At 58.6% G+C, this 10,416-nt stretch overlaps 1 long non-coding RNA gene across 3 annotated transcripts; it reads right to left on the reverse strand.

Annotated features, from left to right (window-relative positions):
* Positions 1-3,781: 3,781 nt before the first annotated feature.
* LOC122731720 lies at positions 3,782-6,484 on the reverse strand. Of its 3 annotated transcripts, XR_006353614.1 has the most exons (4): positions 5,962-6,484; positions 5,363-5,518; positions 4,771-4,916; positions 3,782-4,315 (listed from the first exon to the last, which is right to left on the reverse strand). It is a non-coding gene; the product is annotated as an uncharacterized LOC122731720 (long non-coding RNA). The 3 variants fall into 3 exon arrangements; XR_006353615.1 differs by having other exon boundaries at positions 4,771-5,518; positions 6,154-6,484; XR_006353613.1 differs by having other exon boundaries at positions 4,771-5,518.
* Between the last annotated feature and the right edge of the window lie 3,932 nt (positions 6,485-10,416).

The following is a 10,416-nucleotide window of genomic DNA, read 5'->3' on the forward strand; positions in this document are numbered from 1 at the left end:
TCCCCTGGGTGCCTGGTGCCTTGAGGAAGGATCTGGACCTGCCAGCTCACTACCAGGACATATGCGGGGGCCAGACTTGGGGTGGGCTCCTGAATTGAGCCAGACTCTCACAGATGCCAGTGGCTGGACTGGCCTCACACACAGGCAGAGTGGGCAAACAGTCTCCTCCAGCTTAATTCCTGGAATGTCTGGCCAGGGTCTGGGGAAGAGGTGGATGAGTACAGCCCATGGGCCCCAGGGCCTCGCCTACAGCCAAAGGGACTCTTGTTTTCCCACGGCCCTCCCCACGGCCCCCTCCCAAGCCAGCCCACAAGTTCCCATCAGCTTTCCCCCAGGCCTGGCCTCTCTCTCTCCCTCAGCTCCCCTGCCCTGCCCAGCTTGGCAAGGGCAACACTTGAAACAACAGGTTCTGATGTAGTGACTTGGGTATCCTTTGCTCCCAGAACCCCTTCAAGGCAGAGAGTACAAGGGTCATTTCCCCATTGGACAGATAGGGAAACTGAGTCTCAGAATGGAGAAAGGTCATGTAGCCAGAAGGCCCAGTGATCTTCCCTCTTCCAAGGCTGACTCAGGTCACTTCTCTACAAGTTGTTGTGAGTAGAGACCCCTAAAGAGGCGCAAACAGGGTCCATCCCCTTTTGTTTCTGGGCCTCAGAGTCAAGCTGTACCCGGCTGCCCTAGCAGCCCAGACAGTTGGGGAGTTTCTGATCTCTACAGGCCCCAGGGGCTGAGTGAGTCAGCCAGTCTGCAGACTACCCCCCTTTTCCCAAAGCCCCCAAATGTGCTGATTAGGAAATAGCTATGAAGGTGGGGAGGAAATTGGGGCACCCTGGGGAGGTGGGGAGAAGGTGAGGGGGAAGAATCTGGGAAGGTGAGGAGAGGGTGGGAGGAAGGAATCCTGGGCAGGTGGGAAGGATGTGTGTGTGTGGGGGGGGGCTGGTGCAGTATGGGAGGGGGGAGAGTCTGGGGATTTCTCCCAGCCCAGAGAGGTTGGGAGTGGTCCACAGAGGGATGAACCTTGAGCCTGTGGAGTCAGAGTGGCTACCTGCTTGCCAGCCTGTGTGTAGACAAGGGGGGAACAGACATGTGTGGACATGGGGCAGGAGGGCAATGAGTGCAGATGCAAGGCTGCGTGTGGGAGAGGAAGGAGAGAGCTTCACTTGCTGTAGGCCTCAGTCTCCCCAATCTGTCCATGAGCAGGTGTGGCCCCCGAGCACACTCTAGCCACCGACCCTCCTGGGACCGTCCTGGGGGGCCCGGACTGAGCCTCGAAGGCTTCTTTGCCTTCTGTCCCCTCCCCTTCCAGCTGGGTCCAGATGCCAGGCCCCATGTGCTTGCCTGGGGACCCTAGAAGGTTGCCCCCGCCCACCAGCCCAGGTGCCTTCTCCTTGCTAGGCCTAAGCTGAGCCGGCATTCCAGGCTCCTCCTGACCACCTGCCAGGAATCTCTCCAAGGGGAAGTGGTAGCCCTGCAGAGTGCGGCTCCAGGCAGTTCTGGGCAGCCCCATGGACCTCCAGGATACCACAGGGCCCTAGAGCAGGCACTGTCCCAGGGCTGCCATCAGGTGGCACTGTGGAGCTGTTTGCCCTCACCTGGCCCTGGCCCAGCTTGGGGGGCCTCAATCCACCCCCTCACACTTCAGCTGTAGGAAGCTCCCTAGCTGAGTGGCCTTGGGGAAGCCCTTCCCTCTTTGGGATTCCTTGGTTTCCCCATCTGTCAAACAAACCAGCTGGCCGCAGGGGCTCTAGATTGTGGTCTTAGCAGGAGGCTGCAGGCCTACATCTGATCAGAGGCCCCCCATGGATTCCCCTGTGCCCAGGCTGGAACACCACACCTGTTGGCCACTCACAAGTAAGCCCAGCATGGAGGGTTTCTGCCTCCCACCTGTGTCTGAGGCACACAGGGCTGGAGCTGGGAGGAGACCATCCGGTCCAACTGTCTTGAATTACAAAGAAGGAAACTGAGGAAGGCCAGAGAGAGGAAGGGTTGGATTGGATGGGGCTGAGGCTGGCCTGGAGTCTAACCCAGGTCTGACTCAGCCAGGTGCCTCACTGCCTTGAACCCTCGAGACAGAACTCCAGTGAGTGTGCATCCCCTCCCCCATAGCTGGGGAGAGCTGAATGGGGCAGCTGTGGCCCATAGCCCATCCTGGCAAAGGGACCCCCAAGCTCCAGGAGCCAGCAGTCCCAGCCTGGGGAGGGAGGACCCTGCTGGACACTCCTTGGCTCAGGCCGGCCCTCAGCTTCTGCCCCTCAGGCGTCTGCTCTCCACAATGGTCCTCACCATCTCTTCCCTAGGCCCTTGGGGGCACCACGCTAGGGCGGGGGCAGCCTGGCATGCTTCTGAGGCCTCAGCTTGGCACAGGTTGCCATTCTTCCTGGCATGAGATCATCCTCTCCAGCAGAGGATGCCCCACCCACTGGTAGGAAGGACTTCCAGCCCAAGCCCCAGGATGGCAGCCTCCCGCACTAAGGCTGGACCAGTGCCCTCTCTGGCCTCTCCCTGAGGTGGCTGGTGTCATCATGGGGAGCCAGGAGGCAGCTCCCACTTCTAAGACCTCAGAGGGGTGTGTGTGCATGTGCATGCCTGTGTGTGCGTGTGTGTATGTGTGTGCGTGGGGGGGACAGCTGGGAAGCCCTGCTACTCTCTGGCTTGCTGGATTTGGGGTCCCTTGGAGGGGATGTGAATGGGAATGTGATCCCAGCACATCCAATTATTAATAAGAGATCAGATAGCTTTTGAAGGAGGGAGCTTTTGAGGGAGATGTGGGCATGTTTGTAGACTGAAGGTTAGAGAGAGTGAAGGGGCATTCTGCTGGGGAGGCATCGAGGCTCCGTGCCTTGGCAGAGAAGGCCCACCTCCTCAGTAGAGCCGAGCAGACACACCTCATGTGTGCGAGGGGCTGGGCGTGGAGGGAAGGAGGCCAGGGTCTCATCTTAGGGCTCCATCGACAGACTTCACCACAGGGGAATCTGAGGCCCAGCAAGGAGAAGGCATTTGTCCAATGTCACATAGCTAGCAAGTGGCAGAGCTGGGATCTGACCCCAGCATCCAGTGCCTGCCAACCTGGGGGCTTCCGAGGAGTCCAGGGCTTCTCTGGGTATTCCTCTCTAGTTCTCCTACCTATGCCTGCCTGTCCATCTGTCTGCCAGCCTGTCTGTCTGTCCATCTCTCTCAGTCCACCTGTCTGTCCATCCATCTGTCTGTCAGCCTGCTTGTCTGTCTGTCCGTCTGCCTGAATCCATTGCTGTTCCTGCTGAGCTGGGTTGCCAGGGAAGGCTTTTGGAAGAAAGGAAGGGAGGAGTTGCTAAGTTGGAATTTGAAAGAAGGGAGAGAGGACAGTCCCCTTACTAAGCTGAACCTCTCTTCCTGGGCCTCAATTTCCCCAGATGGGGACTCAGAAAAGAACGTCCAAGGTCCTTTCTGGCTCTAGATTGCCAGCCTTGTGGTTCTCACTGCCTAACAGTCACTCACTAGCGTTCGAGGCCCCCAGGATGGGCCCTATTCAGAGAGGGCAGGGCTGTGCCCTGAAGGGTGGAGGCCTCTGGAGAGGAGGGAATCCTCTCCTGCGGGGGAGGACACGGCCTCTCCTCCAGCCCAGGCAGCCCCATGCTCCAAAGAGGAGGAAGATGGGGAGGGTCTTTGCCTTCCCCCCACCGGCCCATTCCCTGAGGCCCTGCAGCCTGCTTCTGACATCGAGGATTGGTGCCTGAGCATGCCCGGTCGGATTATTTGCAGCAGAGCCAGAGGAAGCCTCTTTCCCCTCCACTGGTCACAAGTCCTTTAATACCAGTGAGTCTGGTGGGTACACATAGCCTGGGGATCTAACTGGGCACAGATATTGGTCAGGGGGCTGCCCCCAGTCCAGGAACGTTTTCTGGCCAATTGTCCCGAAGCAGCATCTCTGAGGGTCCTGGCCGGGTCAAAGGCCTGCAGCCCAGCTTGTCAGCCTTCCAGCTCTTGTCAAGAATAATGCCGGGGAGAAGTCAGAGTTTGGACAGGGGAAGGCTTGATGATGGTGAGGCTCCTGTGCCAGCCTCCCCCACCCCGTGTGGGCGGGGAGAGCTGTAGGCCACGCCCCAGGGGAGGTGGGTAGGGAGAGCCTGGGGGGCGGGGTTTGGGAGGCTGGGCGCTCAGGGTCTGCCCTCCAGGCCCGGCTGAGCTGCTTGCCAGCTGAATCCCCCTAGGCAAACACCCTCCTCTGCATTCTCCCATCATTCAAATGAGCAGGTTGGACTGCATGCCGCTTCCCTTGCCCATCTCAAAGTCCTGTGGTCTCCGGTCCTGGTAGACAGGGAGGGTGTCCTATGTGAACCTGGGTTGTGAAATCAGATCTGAACTTGAGCCTCCCCACCCCATTGCCCATCCCCCTCCCCTGCACTTAGTTACTGGCTGTGGGGCTTTGGACAAGCCCTTCTAATTGATCGATTCAGCCGTCATCGATCACCAAGCACTTCTCCAATCTTTCACTTTCCCAATGGGTGAGATCTGGGCTTGGGACTGGCCTACCTCCAGGGTACCAGCCAGCCCTTCGGATAGCTGTGCCCATGGCCCTAGTCTGGTCCTGCAGCCCACCAATGCCCTTGTAGTGCTTGCCACATATCTTATCAACAATAGAATCTTATCAGTAGATGTTTGTTGACTGACCGACTGACCAACTGGGGCCCCCTCTCCCTGACAGCTCTCCACTGGGTCTAGAAGAAAGCCTGAACATCTTTCTCAAGAGCCTTTCTGAGACTAAGGTTGGATTTGCCCAGGTCTCCTGCTGACCTGGGTCCCAGCCCTGTCTGAGAAGCATCTCATTAGGCGTCCCCTCCGTGCCCAGTGCTGCCTGGGCCACGGGCCTAAGTGAAGCGACCCTCTGGAAGTGCCTGTTCTAGGAGGCGTGAGTGCACCCAGGCTGTGAATATGAGAATCTGGAAAGGAAGAGAAGCGTCACATGTGAGTGACTCAGGAGATGAGGCCTGAATGGGGTCTGGGGCAGCTGAGAGGACAGGGCTGGCAGCCGTGGTCTGGGCAGCAAGAGCATTGAGCACACCAGTCTAGCTGGACAGGGCAGGTTTGAGGAGAAAGAGTGAAGGAGAAGAAGCAATGGGCTGGGGCCCACGGGGAAGGGCCTCGGGCACAGAGGCTGCCAAACAGAAGCCCTGGGGAGCCCCTGGAACTTCTTGTTGGGGGGTGATGACACGGGGAGACCTGGGCCTTAAGCATACAGATGGGGGTTGCTGCATGGGCAGGGGCTTGGAGAAGGAAGGGAGATTAGAGGCCGGGAGAGGCTGGGGTCAGAGTGAGCAGGGCTGGCACAGAGTGGAGAAAAGGGGGTGGTCAGGAGCGCTGCCCGCAGCTCCAAGCCTTTCCCCACCGCTAAAATGCCCTTGGATGCACGTCCATCTGAGGAGCAGTTACTGCCGTCTGCCGCGGGGCCGCGGGGCCGCCTATGCCCTTGGGATCCGTGAGTGTGTCTGCGTGTGTGAACCACGCGGCCAGAGAGGAGGTGTGGCCTCAGCTGACTCGGGCGCTGCCAAGGATAGAAATAGATGTTCTCTGCCTAAATAGAGCTGAAGCGCCCTCCCCCTGAAGGAGGGTGGTGCAGCCCCGCCCCGCCCCACCCAGCGTCGCCCCGCTCCGCCCTGCGTCCACCCCGCCCCGCCCCGCCCAGCTCACAGCTTTCTGGGACAGCAAAACCACAAGGCTCCCCCCACGGAGGGCTGGGGCCAGCCCTGCTGCTTGAAACCTGGCTCAGACCGCCCCCCCCCCCTCCGCCGGCTCCTGCTCCGTCTCCTTGGCCGCATCCTCCCCCAGACCAAGCCCTCCAACCACAGCAGTCCCTCGGTCTCTGTCCTGGGCCCTCTGTTCTTCTCTGTTCTCCACTTGAAGATCTCATCACCTCTCATGGATTCAGTTGTCAGCTTTAGACCGATGACGCAGATCTATTTGTCCAGCCCTGACCTCTCTCCTCACCTCCAGGCTCACAGCTCCCTCTTCCCATTGGACATCTCAAACGGGCCATTAACCTGTCCGTCGCTAAATTGAATGGGTCCTCTCTTCCTATTTCCTGCTGTGGCTCAGGACCCCGCCCTGCTCCCAGACCTCTTTGGCAGGGATGGCGGATTTGACTCCTGTATAAAAGCTGGGCAGGGTGTCCCCAAGCACCTGTGTCTCCTCTGATAGGGCCGCGCCGCCCGCGGCGCCCGCGCAGGCCCTGGTCACTTCACGCCTGGGCCACCGTAACAGCCGCTGGGGGAGTGGGGGCCGCCTGCCTCCTTCTCTCCCTGCTCGGGTCTATGCGGGCGATCTTCCTAAAACCGTGTGACCTCGTCAGCCCCGACTCAACCCATTCCCAGTCTCCCCTGTTACCTCCAGCAGCAAATACGAAACGTCGCCTTGGGAGCCTCCACGGCCAGCCCCCCCACCCTGCGCTGAGTCAGCGGCCCGTCTCCCAGCTGTTCCCACACCAAGAAGCTGGCTCTCCTCTGGCCGCCTCCCTCCCCACCCTCTCCCTCAGCTCCAACCACCGACCTCTGTGGCTTCCCTTTAAGCCCCACCGCAGCAAGCCTTCCCAGTTAGCAGGACTGTCCCTTGTTTGTGTGTTGTCTCCCCAGTCAGACAGTGAGACGTTGTCTTTGTGTGCCCAGTGCTTACCAGGGCCTAACACACAGTGGGTGCTTAATAAATGCCTTTGACCTGCCTGATTGGGGGGGGGGGGAGCCTCTGAGGCCCCTCCCCAGGAGAGGAAAGACAGGGCAGTGCTGGAGTCAGCTCCACCTTACCTTTTACAGGAAGGGAAACTAAGGCTCACCTCACTTCTCTCTCCATTCAGAACTCTTCCCGTGACACTGTGTCCAAGGACAGGGCCCCTTGGGGGAGGGGCAGATGAGCTTTGGTTCGAGTCAGGGGGGTGCAGGGGGCCTTCCCACCCCCACCCCCCACTCTTCTCAGAGCCCCATGAATCATCCGACATCAGTCAGATTAGCAGGAGGGCAGGGGAAGGGCCCTCAGAATGGAAGCTGGAGCCCAGCTCTGTAGGGATGGGGAGGTGTGGAAGTCTAGAAGGACCAGCCCAAGGGGCATTCTCAGGCTTCCTAGAAAGGCCCCAGTTTCCCCAGATTGCTCAGCCTGCTGCTCAGGGCCGAATCCTTGTCCCTTTTCAAATGTAATATTAGCTATGTTTTATTGTATTTTTATTTCTCAAGCTAAATATTCCCAATTGCATTTGAATTTGACTGGATGCTCTGGGGAGCACTATAGGCCCCATGCAGCAGGTCTGCACCTCTGCTCTGCCTTCCTCCCAGACTTCCCCTCCTTGCAGGCCCAGCTCCTCCCCAGTCCCCTGAAGTCCACAAGCAAGGCTTCCCCTTCTCCCAAGGCCCAGCTGAAGCCTTACTGTCACCTTCCAGGGCAGGGACACCAGCCCAATCCTCTCCAGCAGGAGATCCTTCAAAAGTCCACCAAAGACCCCCACACAGGTGGGCCGAGGAAGAACTGGCACTATCCATGGTTGGTGTGAATCTATGGACCCTCCCAAATACCCCAGGGGCCCATGAAGGGGGGGGACCGATATTCTGGCCCTGTAAGGCCTCTCCCAGGGGCCCAGAGAGGGCAAGCAATTTGCCCAAGGTCACACAGCGAGTGGTAGAAGCAGCTGCTCCAGACCTCAGAGCCCTTAGCCCTGCCCAGCTCAGTACTAGATCAAACCTGCCCTGGTGCCAGCCCTGAGCTCCCCCTGCATGTCCCCGATGGTGCCTGGGGCTTCCTGTCTGAAAAAGTATGATCTTCAAGGTCCCCGACATTTCCGCCACTCTGTGGCCCCATTCCTTGGTGTGATCTGTTCCTTAGAGCCACACCATTTGTGGAGCAGGTGGGAGGGCAGCTCAGCCCCCTCGTTTGCCTGCCCTGGGACTTCATTTCCCGAGGGCAGATCTTGGGGCAGTCTTTGCTCCCTTGAGAGGGCCTGTGCCCACTCTTCCTCTCTCTCTCCTCCAACTCACACCTATTTGGGTGACGACACTTTTCCTGAACCAGAAGCTCCCCTGCCCACCCTGTCCTCCATCCGCAGAGAAGAGCCGAGCTGAGGCCCAGAGGAAACATCTAGAGTCTTTATTACAACACATTGTTTCCAAATACAAAAGAAAGGGACAGAAAGAGGGTAGTAAAGGCCGGCCGCCGCCGGTCGCTAATAAATAACTCCACCAGGTGGGGGGCAGCCGGGCCCCCCCAATTGGCTGTGACCTGGGGGGAGGAGGAAGCATGAGATGGGGGGGGTAGAGTCTGAGGCAGCCAGAGGTGCTGTCTGCCCCTTGGAAGGGGCCAGGCTGGACTGGCTAAGGTGGGGTGGGAAGAGGGAACCAGAAGGGGGTTGGAGGTGGCCTGGCTAGGGGTACGGTTCTGAGGAGGAGGAGGGCCCAGCCCGAGCCCCCCAGAACAACTCAGCAGAAAATGAGCCAATCCATAGCCCACTTCTCTCCCTCTCATGAGTCTCAGAGGGGGTGGTGCTGCCTCTGACCCCTGGGTCCCCTGGGAGCCAAGGGGCCAGGATGAGTCAGGAGGACTTACTCCTCATTTCCCCCCTGTGCATCTCAGTCCACAGCTCTGCCCTGAGGCTTGGCAGCCTTCTCAGACTGGGAGGAAGGGACAGCTTGGGATCTCAAAGCATGAGTCCAAGAGAGGGTCCCGGGGACCCCAGTCACAAGTCAGTGACTCTGGGGATGGGGGGAGGGGAGAAGGGGAGGAGCCCCATCCAGCTCAGCAGGCAGACTCCTCCCTCACCCCTTCCCCTCCATGACCTCACTCTACCATCTCCCAGATAACTGGGGGTACAAAGGGGTACAAGAATGGGAGGGTGACCAGCGTGGCTCACACCAAGTCACCGGAGAAACTCAAGTCAACAAAGACCAGGAGGCAAATTTACATCATAATTAATAATAATAATAATAATTAATAATAAATACTTAATTCTCTAATCCGTGGATTGCAAATACAACCATGATAGCTTATCCTCTTATCTGGGAGCAAGAGAGACAGGGGTGAGGGGAGGAGAGGAGGGGGAAGGATGGAGGAAAGGATAAAGGAGTGAGCAAAAGGAAAGGAGAGATGAGCAGAATGATGGAGGGGGGAGGGCGGAAGGATCAGCAGAAGAGACTGAGCAGCACCAAACATGGCCTGCGCAGCCCCCCCCCCCAGGGCCAAGGCGGCCTCTGCTCCCCCACCCAACCTCTTCTCCAGCTCTAGGTGCTGCCTAGGCCCAGCCCAGATGCCCCCCTCCCCCCAGGAACACAGGCATACTCTGTCACCAGGAGGCAGAGACCCCTGAGACCACTCAGACAGGAGACAGGATGAGGGGGACAGAGGCTGGGCAGGAGTCTGGAAGCCTCCTGGGAAGGGCTTGGGAGGGCACCTCAAAGCTTTGTCCCCTTGGTGGTGAGGGGGTACCTGCTGCTTCACAGACAGGTGCCTCCAGACCCTCATGAGGGCTGACTCCAACACGGGGCAAGAGTCCAAAAGGCTCATTTTAGACAGACTTGAGGAGATGGGAAAGGTCTTCCTTAGGTGCGCATGGGGGAGAGGGGAGAGGGGGGACTGGCCCATGCCCCAGTGGGCTGAGAGCAGATCTGGGGCTGGGACAAAGGCCAAGGCAGAGGGGCTGGAGGGGAAGGGCCCAAGAATCTGGAAAGGAGCAGAGACTTTCTTCCAGCCAGAGGCTTTTCGGTAGGGGCAAAGGAAGTAGGCAGGTAATGTCCCCGGACACCTATTGGCCCAGGAGGGATAGATGAAACAGCCCAGAAGAGGAAAGGATCAGGAGGGGCCCAGCCAGTGCAACAAAGGCCCCAAGTCAGTGGGATAGCAGCCAGGACAGGCCAGTAACAGCTGCCCAGAAAGCCCCCAGATTGTGAACCTGAGAACAAGCCTCCCCAGCTGCTGGGCTGGCTGGGGGTCGGGTGGGGGAAGACGGAACAGGGCAGAACAGGCAGACGCCCCCGTGTCACTCAGTTGGTCTCTCTCTCTGTATCTCCCTCTCTCTCACACATACACACTCTCTGTATCTGTCTCTCACACTCACATACACTCTCTTTCTCACACTCACACACTCATTCTGTCTCTCACACACACTCACTCACACACACACTCACTCATTTTCTCATTCAGTTTCTTACACTCATTCACTGTCTCACTCACACTCTCACTCACTCTGTCTCTCACACTCACTCTCACATACACACTCTGTCTCACACTCACTCACTCTCTGCTTCTCACACTCATTCACTCTGTCTCACACACACACACTCTCACATACTATCTCACACTCACTCACACTCTGGGCCCTGGCCACTCCAGGCTTCAAGCAGGAAGGCCCCTGGGGTCTTTGGCCCATCTACTCTGTTCTCCTGACTCAGGCTCCACATAGTTGTCCTTTCATCA

Source organism: Dromiciops gliroides, chromosome 6, assembly GCF_019393635.1.
Source record: "Dromiciops gliroides isolate mDroGli1 chromosome 6, mDroGli1.pri, whole genome shotgun sequence".
NCBI classification, from domain to species: Eukaryota; Metazoa; Chordata; class Mammalia; order Microbiotheria; family Microbiotheriidae; genus Dromiciops; species Dromiciops gliroides.